Source organism: Somniosus microcephalus, chromosome 6 (assembly GCF_052327205.1).
Source record: "Somniosus microcephalus isolate GS21.2 chromosome 6, FLI_Smic_1.0, whole genome shotgun sequence".
NCBI lineage: Eukaryota > Metazoa > Chordata > Chondrichthyes > Squaliformes > Somniosidae > Somniosus > Somniosus microcephalus.
Genome location: NC_140992.1, coordinates 202,619,910 through 202,632,708, shown reverse-complemented (window position 1 = coordinate 202,632,708; position 12,799 = coordinate 202,619,910). Strand labels below are relative to the sequence as shown.

At 48.3% G+C, this 12,799-nt stretch overlaps 1 protein-coding gene across 2 annotated transcripts in view; it reads right to left on the bottom strand.

Annotated features, from left to right (window-relative positions):
* The window catches only part of cpne2 (copine II), a 401,061-nt gene extending 389,970 nt beyond the window's left edge, over positions 1-11,091 (bottom strand). For both annotated transcript variants that reach the window (XM_085991234.1, XM_085991235.1), the window contains exon 1: positions 10,620-11,091. The gene's annotated coding sequence lies outside the window, so the exon portion shown is untranslated. The remainder of the gene's footprint in view (positions 1-10,619) is intronic.
* Positions 11,092-12,799: the final 1,708 nt, after the last annotated feature.

The following is a 12,799-nucleotide window of genomic DNA, read 5'->3' as shown; positions in this document are numbered from 1 at the left end:
TCCAAGGAACCAGCCTCTAACTCTGCTTCGAGGTCCAAAGAGCTCTGGGAGGGTGGACTGGTGCAGGATGAAAGCATCATGGCAGCTGCTTGGGAATCTTGCACACACCTGCATGATGATCTTTTTGTAGTTGGCTATGAACTGAACATTAATGGAGTGGAAGCCCTCGAGGCCGATGAAGACTCCAGGGTGATCTGGGGGCGCCTTGATTGCCGCATGTGTGCAATCGAGGACTCCCTGGACGTGGGAGTGGGTGCAAAGCCAAGCGCCCGCTCATTCTGACTGGCCTCATTGGGTGCAAAGCGCGCATAGCTGCTGGCCCTGGCAAGCATAGCATCGATCACTTTAGTGATGCATTTGTGGGCAGCAGATTGCAAGATTCTTCAGATATCTCCTGCAGATCCCTGGAAGGAGCCAGAGGCAAGGAAATTGAAGGCGGTGGTGACTTTGACAGCCACTGGCAAAGCGTGTCCACCAGGACCACTTGGCAGGAGGTCTTCTTCCAGCAGGCTGCAAATGTCTGCAACCACCTGATGTGATATCCTGAGCCTCCTGAGACACTGGTGTTCCGACATGTCCAGGAAGCTGATCCTCTGCCTGTAGACCCGGTGTTGGGGGTATCGCCTCCAGCGAGCTGCTCCCCTGTGCTCATCCCCTCTCTCCTGTAGGGTGGTAGGTTGGTGAGGAGAAGACTGCTGTTGCTGCTCATCTTGGTCCTCATCTGAGGTCCAAGGTAAAGCCGCATAAGCAGCACCCATGCTGAACTGATGCTTGACGGATGGAAAGTGTAGATCAGACTCACAAAAATCCAAGGTAGCAGAAATGACCTCCAAAGTAGTGGAAATCAGCTGCAAGATAGTGAAAGCTCACTCTCCAAAGCCTTTGACTTTGGCTAGGAAGCAGATGTCCAGTCTGAGTACTTATAGGATTGTTTGCCTGTCATTAGGTCAGTCCCCTCAATTTGTGCTGTTATTTCGCTTTGCTTTCACTGGCGAGTTCCAGGAGGCCCGGGAAACTGCAGAGTTAAAGCTCAAGTCTGCAGTTAAAACAGCTCCAAATTGCCTCAACCATCTTTCAATTTCCAACCCACCTGTCCCATGGGGGTTTCCTCGCACACAGCCAGAAGCGCTGCAGTTAAAAGCGGAAGTCAGCGGGTTAGAGCTGGCTTCCCAACCCGCTGTCAGTTTCACCCCTTTTAAGCCCCGCCCGCTCCCAAACACACACTTTTTTAGGTAAAAATTTCCCCTTTGTTTTTCCTAAATTGACCTAAAGTTTTTTTGCTGAGTTCTGAGGAAGTGTCTATACCCGAAAAGTTCAATTTTTGTTCTCTCCACAGGTGCTGACTGACCTGTTGAGTGTTTTCTGTTTTTGTTGTAGATTTCCAGCATCTGCAGGATGTTGCTTGAGCTGTTTTCTTGTCCCTCCCAAGAGTCTGCGTGACTGCAGAGGGGGTGATACGCTTATCAATTACTTCATAAAAGGTGATGAGTCGAAGAAGAGATGACGAGTCGAAAGAAGAGATGAATAAGGCTTTTATTAGCTAAGAAGAGACCATGCTTCTTCGTGAGTGACTGAACAAGTCTGAACGAAACCCACACAGTGGTGGGTGGAGTCAGCTGAGGCATGCCTCCATACACAGCGCCACCCAGAGGTGGCAATATACAATACAGTGGTTTACCACATTCACCCCTTGTTTAATGTGAAGTCCGGCGGGGTGAAGGGTACTACAAGTTAAGTCTATCAGGAGGCCTTGTCTGATGTCCTGATCGTCGTGGTGGCGGCGGTGGTGTTGCAGCATCCGACGTCGGGTCTGGTGTCTGGGTGGTTGGCGAAGATTCCTGGGGCTTTGGCATGCCGTCTGCAGGGGTTGGGTTGGGAGGGGTGGTGGGGGATAACAGTGGTAAGGGGGATAACGGTGGTAAGGGGGATAACGGTGGTAATTCAGGGGTACCCGAGGGTGCGAGATCTCGTATGGAGACCGTGTCCTCCCGCCCGTCTGGGTATGTCACCCAGGCATACTGGGGGTTGGCGTGTAGGAGGTGCACCCGCTCGACCAGGGGGTCCGTTTTATGCATCCTCACGTGCCTCCGCAGTAGGACGGGCCCAGGAGAAGTCAACCATGCCGGTAGCGAGGTTCCCGATGTAGACTTCCGGGGGAAAACGAACATTTTCTCATGAGGGGTCGCATTAGTGGCAGTACAAAGCAGTGACCGAATGGAGTGGAGCGCTGCAGGGAGGACCTCCTGCCAGCGGGAGGTCGGAAGGCCCTTAGATTTTAGTGCTAAGAGGACTGCCTTCCAAACCGTCGCGTTCTCCCTTTCCACCTGGCCGTTCCCCCGGGGGTTGTAACTGGTGGTCCTGCTCGTGGCGATACCTCTTGTTAGCAGGTACTGCCGAAGTTCGTCGCTCATGAACGATGAGCCCCTGTCGCTATGTATATAGCTGGGGAACCCGAACAGAGCGAAGATGTCATTCAGACACTTGATGACCGTGGTACTGGTCATGTCTGGGCAAGGGATGGCAAAGGGGAAACGGGAGTACTCATCAACTATGTTGAGGAAGTACACATTGCGGTCAGCGGAGGGGAGGGGCCCTTTAAAATCGACGCTCAGGCGTTCGAAGGGGCGGGTGGCCTTGATCAGGCTTGCTCTGTCCGGCCTATAGAAGTGCGGTTTGCACTCGGCGCAGATTTGGCAGCTCTTGGTCATGGTCCTGGCCTCCTCGATGGAGTAGGGCAGGTTACGGGATTTGATAAAATGGAAAAACCTGGTGACCCCCGGGTGGCAGAGGTCATTGTGGAGGGACTGCAGCCTATCACTCTGCGCGTTGGCGCATGTACCACGTGATAGGGCATCTGGGGGCTCATTGAGTTTCCCTGGCCGATACAAGATATCATAATTGTAGGTGGAGAGTTCGATTCTCCACCTCAAGATCTTGTCGTTCTTGATTTTACCCCTCTGCTTATTATTAAACATAAAAGCTACTGAACGCTGGTCAGTGAGCAGGGTAAATCGTTTCCCGGCCAGGTAATGCCTCCAGTGACGCACTGCTTCTACAATAGCCTGGGCCTCCTTTTCGACGGAGGAGTGTCTCGTCTCGGGGCCCTGGAGGGTCCTTGAGAAAAAGGCCACGGGTCTGCCCGCCTGGTTAAGGGTCGCGGCTAGGGCGAAGTCGGAGGCATCGCTCTCCACTTGGAAGGGGATGGACTCATCCACCGCGTGCATTGCGGCCTTCGCGATATCGTTCTTGATAAGAGTGAAGGCTGCACATGCCTCTGGTGTCAGGGGGAAAGAGGTGGCTTTGATGAGGGGCCTGGCTTTGTCTGCATAGAGGGGCACCCACTGGGCGTAGTAGGAGAAAAACCCCAGGCATCTCTTCAGTGCTTTTTGGCAGTGGGGAAGGGGTAGCTCCATTAGGGGGCGCATTCTGTCGGGGTCGGGCCCGATGACTCCGTTCTCCACCACGCAGCCGAGGATGGCCAGGCGCTTGGTGTGAAACATACATTTTTCCTTATTGTACGTTAGGTTCAGCCGTTGGGCCGTACGGAGGAAATTTGCTAGATTAACGTCGTGGTCCTGCTGGTCGTGGCCGCAGATGGTGACGTTATCCAAATAGGGGAAGGTTGCCCGCAGCGCGTTCTGGTCAACCATTCGGTCCATCTCCCTTTGGAAGACCGAAACCCCATTGGTGACGCCGAAGGGGACCCTAAGGAAGTGGTAGAGGCGGCCGTTTGCCTCGAAGGCAGTATACTGGCGGTCCTCATGGCGGATGGGCAGCTGGTGGTACGCTGACTTAAGGTCGATGGTGGAGAATACTTTGTATTGCGCAATCTGATTGACCATATCAGATATGCGAGGGAGGGGGTACGCGTCCAGCTGGGTGTACCGGTTTATGGTTTGGCTGTAGTCGATTACCATGCGGCGTTTTGCAGTGGTTTTAACGACTACAACCTGGGCTCGCCAGGGGCTAGTGCTACCTTCGATAATGCCCTCCTTCAATAGCCGCTCCACCTCAGAGCTGATAAAAGCTCTGTCCCCGGCACTGTACCGCCTGCTTTTGGTAGCGATGGGTTTACAGTCGCGGGTGAGGTTAGCGAACAGGGGAGGGGGGGGACTTTTAATGTGGAAAGGTTGCAGGTGGTTTGCAGCGGGCGATTTAAAAGTTGTTGGTTGCAGACTGTGAGTGGGGGGAGGGGTCCACCGTATGCTAGTGTGACACTCTTAAGGTGGCACTGAAAATCCAACCCTAGCAGGACGGCAGCGCAAAGACGGGGCAGGACTAGCAGTTTAAATTTTTTATATTCAGTGCCCCCTACTGACAGGGTCACCACACAGTAGCCGCTGATGTCCATTGACTGGGACTTGGATGCCATAGAAATGCGATGGTGCGTTGGCAGAATCGTGAGGGAGTGGCTACGTACCGTGTCGGGGTGGACGAAACTCTCTGTGCTCCCGCTGTCGATCAGGCAACTGGTGGCGCGGCCGTTTACCACGATATCCATCATGGAGCTGGATAGATGGTGAGGGAGGGCTTGATCCAGCGTCACGGAGGCCAGTATGTGGCTTAGTGAGTCACTATAGTCATCCGCCGAGACGGTGGTTGGTTCCGGTGACGAAATGGCGGTTGAGTGCGTTGGATACGATGGCGGCGGATGCCATGCGGCCGGGGGTACACAAAATGGCGGATAAGATGGCTGCTCCCACGGCCCGCACGCTGCGCTGCTGGCTGGCTTCCCCTTGCAGGCGTTAGCGTAATGGCCTTTCTTCCCGCAGCCCGAGCAGGTAGCTGTCTTAGCTGGGCAGTGCGCTCTGGGATGTTTTAACTGGCCACAGAAATAGCATTTTTGGGCCTGGTTACTGGGCATCGAAGCAGTTCTTACCGGAGGCTGCTGTCTCGGTTGGGTCGCTGCAGCGGTTGGTGCCGGGGGCGGCGGTCCCGTGTCCCACGGTTTCGATTGCCATGTCTCGGCGCCGTTACGGGGGTATGCCTCGAGGTTTCGGTGGGCCTCCTCTAACGAGAGCGCAAGGGCAATGGCCGTCTTCAGGTCGGGTTCCTTGCTTTCTAGCAGTCTCTGCCGGGTGTGGTCTGACTGGAGGCCCCTGACGAAGGCATCACAGGCGAGTCCCTGCGCGTGCTCCACAGCCGTTACCGCTTTACAATCGCAGTCTCTGCAGAGTGCCAGTAGCGCCCGTGCAAATGCCCCTACCGATTCTCCCGGTTGCTGCCTACGGGATCCCAAGAGGTGTCGGGCGTAAATTGTGTTCACTGGGCGCGTATATTGCCCTTTTAGTAGCTCGAGGGCCGCCACGTACGTATTAGAGTCCCGGATTAGCATATATACTTGATGGCTCACCTGGGCGGTCAAAATTTTCAGTTTGTGATCCTCCTCTGTAACCTGTGAGATTGCGAGGAAGGATTCAAAGCAGCTCAGCCAGTGTTCAAACTTGGCTGATGCACCCACCTCTTGAGGGTCGAGGTCCAGGCGTGGTGGTCTGAGGGCTCTCAGCAATGTCTGCTGTATCCGTTGCTGTTGTTGCTCCTCAGGTGTCGCCATTTAACTTTTAGCTAATAAAATTGATACGCTTATCAATTACTTCATAAAAGGTGATGAGTCGAAGAAGAGATGACGAGTCGAAAGAAGAGATGAATAAGGCTTTTATTAGCTAAGAAGAGACCATGCTTCTTCGTGAGTGACTGAACAAGTCTGAACGAAACCCACACAGTGGTGGGTGGAGTCAGCTGAGGCATGCCTCCATACACAGCGCCACCCAGAGGTGGCAATATACAATACAGTGGTTTACCACAGGGGGGTTAATGGTTAATGGTGTAAATTGCACCATGTATAGACAGCACCGGCTTGATGGATCAGCTGACCTTTTTTCTGTCTATTTTTCCGTGGCTCAGTTGGTAGCACTCTCGCCTCAGAGTCAGAATGGTTGTGTGTTCAAGTCCCTGCTCCAGTGACTTGAGCACGAAAATTCAATGCAGTACTGAAGGAGTGCTGCACGGTTGGATGAGACGTTAAACCGAGGCCCTGTCTCCTCTCTCAGGTGGATGTAAAAAATTCCATGGCACTGAATCGAAGAGGAGCAGGGGAGTTATCCCCGGTGTCCTGACCAATATTTATCCCTCAATCAACATCACTGAAATGTATTATCTGGTCAATATCATATTGCTGTTTGTGGGAGCTTGCTGTGCACAAATTGGCTGCCGCGTTTCCTACAGTACAACAGTAACTACACGCCAAAAGTACTTCATTGGCTGTAAAGCGCTTTGGGATGTCCGGTGGTCATGAAAAGCGCTATATAAATGCAAGTCCTTCTTTCAAATCTATGTATATTTGATTTAAAAATAGTTCGGTGCTGCAAATGGATTAATACACTGTCCTCATATTCTCAGTTGGTTCATTATAACCTTAACCTGTAGTGTACACCAATTTACAGAGCACAAGCTCCCTTGATCAACATGCACTTGAACAATTCTACTGTGTGTGTTAAACAAATCGTTTGTTTGGGGAAAAAACAATAAGCAAAACAAAAAAAAAGCAACAGCCCCCATATAAAAATTTACATTTACACAAAATGCAAACTGCGTGTTTCTGCAAAATTAGCTTAGGCTGTAATTTTATCAGGGCAAAACATAGTCAGTCACTGGTGCCAGTTTTGTTGACCTCTACCCAGTGATTCCATGCTCAGTGTAAATGCAAAAATATGGTGGCGAGATGCCAGCTACTAGTTACACCGCAGCTGGCACAACAGGAGGCTGTGCCTAAACTATTCTTTTCTGCTGTCACAGCATGTTTGGGATGCAAAAGCTCATTATGGTACCGGATTTTGGATTGGTGCCACTACACATAAGCACTAAAGAAAAAAGTATCATAAAATGAATGTACCATAAAATAACAATGGTGATAGTTAAACACCCAATTGCTACATTTGTTGAAGCTTCCCTCCAGAGCTCCAGGTTAAGGGTTATGGCAGACACAACAGGCTCAGGGTGCTCAGACTGTACTGCACAAGAAACTTTATACACACACAGAGTTCTCCCCAGTGTCCTGGCCAACATCACTGAAACAGTTTAATTCGATATATATCTCATTGCCGTTTGTGGGAGCTTGCGGTGTGTAAATTGGCTGCCGTGTTTTCTACATTACAACAGTAACTACACTTAAAGTACTTCATTGGCTGTGAAGTGCTTTGGGGTGTACTGAGGTCATGAAAGGTGCTATATAAATGCAAGTTCTTTCTTTCATTGTCTGAATATAATTGACAACCCTGCCCTATGTATCAAGTTGCTCATCTTAAACAAAACTAAAGAAATCAATAAACAGAATAATGAAATGCACCAGAATTATATTTTTTGCAAAACAAAATTCTGAATTTTCCAAAGGATGTACACATGTCTAAGGAGGGTCTACAGTGCCTAAACAATCAACTCCTTCAGTGCTCCATCAACAAAGTCTGACGTGGGGCCAACAGAACAGCTTTTGCAGGGGGCCTCCAAACCTACTGAGCCAGCCCTGTTTCTGCTGTGTTTTTAACCTACCTAGTGTTTAAAGAATGAGAGATTTACACTGACTAGACTTTAGCTGGTAGGTTATCTACATTACACTTCAAAAAAGTACTTCATTGGCTGTAAGGTGCGTTGGGACATCCAGAGGTCATGAAAGGTGCTATATAAATGCAAGTTTTTCTCTTATCTCGAGAGTAGCAGTACTGAGGCTCCGGATGTGGACTTCAAAACAATGTACTTCTAAGAAAATAACCTTTTACTGTTTTACACTTAGGGGCCATCCATCATTTCCAGAGTACAGGATTGCTCACTGACTCCTAAAAGGCATGCAGTAAATTCTATAAATGCATATCAAACACTAACCCCTCACCCAAAGCACATTTTGGAAATGATGGATGTTCCCTCAACAAATATGGTTTTCACAGGAATAAATGGTGGGCAATCCTATATTCCAAAACTTTATTAGGTAGGAAGATTTCAGGTCAGTGTAGTGACATTTTAGTTTAAAAAATCGTAAACAAAGTGGGTGGAGCTGCCCTTTAAGGCGTAGTGACAAATATCCCCTTTATTTAACCAAACCGCTTCATGAAGTGGTCCTGCTGTATTCTGGCACTGCTGGTGTTATGGGCGCTTTATATTTACATACTGTAGGGCAGATCACAGCGCAAAGGGCACAAAGCAGCAGAGCCTCGTATTTGTCATCACACTATTGTTTCCCCTGATGTTTAGTGGTTAAAGCTACCTTGCTTAAAAGGAAAAGAAACAAAACCAGTGACCTTTGTGCGATTACAGCGCTGACCTCTCATCATGCAGAATCCAAATCCCCAACATAGAGCTGAGCAACTGAGCACATTACAAGCCCACACAGCTCATCTCCACTTTGATAGTTTGAATATTTCCAGAACCCATGGCACTAGGTCAATTAGCACCGACTGAAAGAATCTGCCCCTTTTTTGCATTTAAGGAAAGACGAAGAAGGCTGGAATAGTTTGCACCAGTCCCTTATAGTACGGTTCCAGCGTGAATGCTTAGGGCTTCGAATGTGTGGACTTTGAACATTCTCTTCATACAAAATTTAAAGGGAGGAAACAGTTCCAGTAATGAGAGTGTGACACGATCTTCATGAAATATCAGAGTGGTTCAAATAAACTGATGCCCTTCCAGCTACAAGTAACATTTTTAATTGTAAATATACCAGATGCAATCCAGTGAAAGATAATAGGAAAATATAGAACCAAATAAAATGCAAGAAAACAAAGAAGTTGTATTTATATCGTCTTCTGCTTAGGCAGTCCCTCGGAACCGAGGATGACTTGCTTCATAGCTCCTTTTTTGACCTCAGGCTATCCCCAAGCACTTTATGCAGCCAATGAAGTATTAGTCACTGTTGTAATGTTGGGAAACAGGGCAAGTCAATTTGCGCACAGCAAGCTGCCACAAACAGCAATGAGATAAGTGACCAGATCATCTGTTCTAGTGAAATAACAACAGAAAATGCTGGAAACACTCAGCAGGCCAGGCAGCATGGTGGAGAGAGAGACCGAGTTAACGTTTCAGGTCTGGGACCCTTCATCAGAACCTTCGCCATAGATGCTGCCTGGCCTGCTGAGTTTTTCCAGCATTTTCTGTTATTTCAGATTTCCAGCATCCGCAGTATTTTGCTATTGTATCTGTTTTAGTGATGTTGGCGGAGGAATAAATATTGGACAGAACACAGGGAGAAGTGCGGCTCTTCAAATAGTGTCAGGAGGTCTTTTACATCCACCCGAGAGGTTCCATAGGAGCCTCAATCTCACCGGGAGCACCTCTGACAGTGCAGCACCCCCTCAGTACTGCACTGTGGTGTCAGCTTGTGTCATGTGCTCAACTCTCCAGAGTGCGGCTGGAACTCAGAAACTCCTGACTCAGAGACAAGAGTGTTTCCACTGAGCCAAGCCACACAGGCCGTGGAGCATAAACTTGCAAACTACACAGAAATGGGACGCTGGTTTGGGAAATGGAATTGTTATATTTTCAGGTCCTGGGGAGAGGTTTGCCTCAGAACACAGCGCCGCTGTACATTTACCGGGTTGTAATCAACAATCGAATGTCTACTCGTCAATAATCAAATGTTATCGTTATAGATCACTTTAAATAGTAAAAACACACGGAGACCCTCGGGGATCGATCACAGCGGCCCCGGAGTGAAGTACTTTCCTATCGTTACTTGCTCCCCAGTGGAAACCAACTTGGGGTGGCGGATCCATTCTGCCTTGTATCTCAACCTCAGGTTCACAGTTTAAACTGAGCAAATGCACGGCCAAAAATGCTTTTTTTTTGCTTTCTAGAACATGATCTTTGCTAATATAAAGGGAAGTGAATCTCTAACTAAAGGAAGGGTTGGCGCCACAGGCCGGTGCCAGCACCGACATCAGCCCCACGTTTTTAAACAAACTCCTGTTCCCAAAGTAACGTGAAACTGAGCGGCAAGAAATCGCCCGCTGAATTACTGAGCCTCCCGACCCCAACTGAGTTAAACTCAACCAACAGGAGGAGAGCTGGTCGTGCTTAACCCCACTATACCCCCGTCAGATTGTACCGAGTGGTTTATTGGTATATATACTTCCATTTATTTGTAAGGATTGAGTTAGCGGGAGTCAGATTCTAAATCACACGAGCAATTCGCATATTCGGGGGTCAACTGTGCGACTCCTGGCCTTTGAAAAGCACAGTACAGGTGTATGTCGGCGATATTCTTAACTCGACCATTAAGGTTTTCAAATCAAGGCGGTTTTCACATGGCGAGCAGGCTAGTCAGTGAAACCAGTAACACACGCGACAGGGAATGTCCGGTGGACGAGATTCAGAAACTGTATCTACTGGAAAGAACATTAAGTGGATCATCGCAAGTTAGAATTGCATTGTGCGAGTACCAAATACAGTTCTGACCATATAGACAGCCCCGAGAGTCTATTGTATTAACCACATGTACACAGCCAGTGCCCCAACTAAACTGTCACCAAGAACACGAGAGTGAGATACAGAAGGAAATCAGCAATAGCGGTTCCCATTTTCACATTTAACATTCACTTGGCCAGACATCTAGCGCTGACTCCGCACCCACCTACCTCCCGCAGCTCCGGTGAGTTCGCGCTCTCGAGATATCCGTTAAATCCTATCGGTAAGAGGTTGTACGGTTCCCACACGGCAACAAAAGTTCGAGGAGAAGTTGAATTTGTCACAAAAAAAGACGCGCGGCTGAAACCCACACGCGCGAAAGCAGGCGCCGAACTTGAAATTGATGAGGAATTGTCAGTTTCAGGTGCACCGGCTGCCAATCGGCTCAGACGTTGCTGCAGTCGGTCACCATTTCCTCCACTCACTGCTCAGTCACATCGCCAGCAAACTTCCGACCATCTTTTCTCCAACGATAACGGTGTGTGTGTGTGTAAAAAACACACACGTTTCTGAGACTCCGCCTTGTTATTTTTTTGGAGTGGAAGGCGTGCTCGATTCTAACGGCGCCGAAGGAGCAATCCTGCTCTCCTGTGGCAACCGAGCGGCAATTGCTGCTGAGGGAGAGAAAGTTGGGCTTTTTCAGATGCTGCCTGTTTGTCAGTCACAAGCAACAGTGCAAAGACACTGCACGCTGGCAATGACGGCGTTACTGTTGCAGGTGGGGGGTTTAAACTGTATTTGGTACAAGCACACCGCAATAGAACATTTTAATGTGGCTTTGTTCCAGGTGTCCCGCGTTGTGTTTGCTTTTTCTGTTAACCCTGGGTTACCCGTGGCATTAACCCAAAAGAAAGTCTTAACAAAAGTGCCCCCTTTTTAGAGGGGTACAACTGAGAAAACCCAGATCATAAAAAGACAAAGGAAACTTATCAAATTAAATAATGTTATTTCCCTGGAGCCACGACACACTCTAGTCCTGAGGTGCCGACCAGGCGCGGAATCCGCCTCGTTTTGACAATCCACATACAGTTTCAACTGACTTAGCACCTAAAACAAGACCGCCGCTTACGATGGGGCTAAAATAGGACGCTGCCTTTATCGTGTGAATTGAGCACGTGTCGGTGTGCAGATAGAGTGAGAAGATTTAGGCGGAAGGTGAGCAGCGAGACTTATAATCAAGATCGCAAACAATGCATTTGTATGGATCTAAACAGGTTCATTTTAACCTGCCTGTCGCCTCCGAAGATTGAGTCCAGCACTATAACTATGTCTGCACTAAACCTGACATACTTGTATTGACAAAATGTGGCCAGGCTGGGCAATAAGGTTAAGAAAGCGATTGTCTCCCCAGGTCGCCTCGATATCTGTGAGGGTTGTTTGGAGGGTTCTCGGTACTGTCGGTACTTAAGCGGGGCAGAATTTGGGAAGGATTCGCACCCCGTCTTTCCACTCGTACCCACACGGCCATTCCGACCGTTGTTCCACGGAGTACATGGAACAACTGCCGAGGGGAAATGCAGTCAATGTCTGCTTACAGTGCCACTTTCTGCAACCTGTTTCCCGAGAGAACAGGGACTGGGATGGAGCGAATTAAGTTAAACAAGTAAGGTCTTTTCAGCCTAAATGTATATACATTGCTCTAGGACGTCCCTTTCACATCCAACGGGACATGACAAACTGTCTGGCAAAGCCTTTCCATTGATTTACAAACACACAATATAACACAACAAATTAGGAAGGCAAAGAGGAATTACGAAATGAAAATATCAAAGAATATAAAAAGTGATAATATTCTATGGACACATAACTAACAAAAGGAAAATTAAGATAGGGAGAAGTCCACTAAGGGATGCACAAGATAAACTCACAGGTAATGACAGATAAATGGCAAAAATATTAAATAGTTACTTTGCCTCAGTTTTTACCAGGGAAACTAACAAGGAGGACTCAAGGCATCAAACGGATAAAGGCATTTAGGATAGAAAGGAGGGAGATAATTGATAAACTAGACTGACAGAGGGTAAAACCCTCAGTTTCGATGGATTGCATCCAAGCATACTAAAAGAAACTAAGGAAGAGATAGCAGAGGCACTAGTGTGTGTGTATATATATGCATATTCAATAGGAAAGGGAATAGTGCCAGAGGACTGGCGGACAGCTAATGTTATTCCTATATTCAAAAAGGGAGATAGAACAAATGGAGGTAACTATAGACCACATAGCTTAGTTGGTGGTAGGAAAGATATTGGCATCTTGACTCAAAGATGTAATAGAAAAACATGTAGACACCAAAAATATAAAGATTAGTCAGCACGGATTTCAAAACGAAAAATCCTGCTTGATCAGCCTT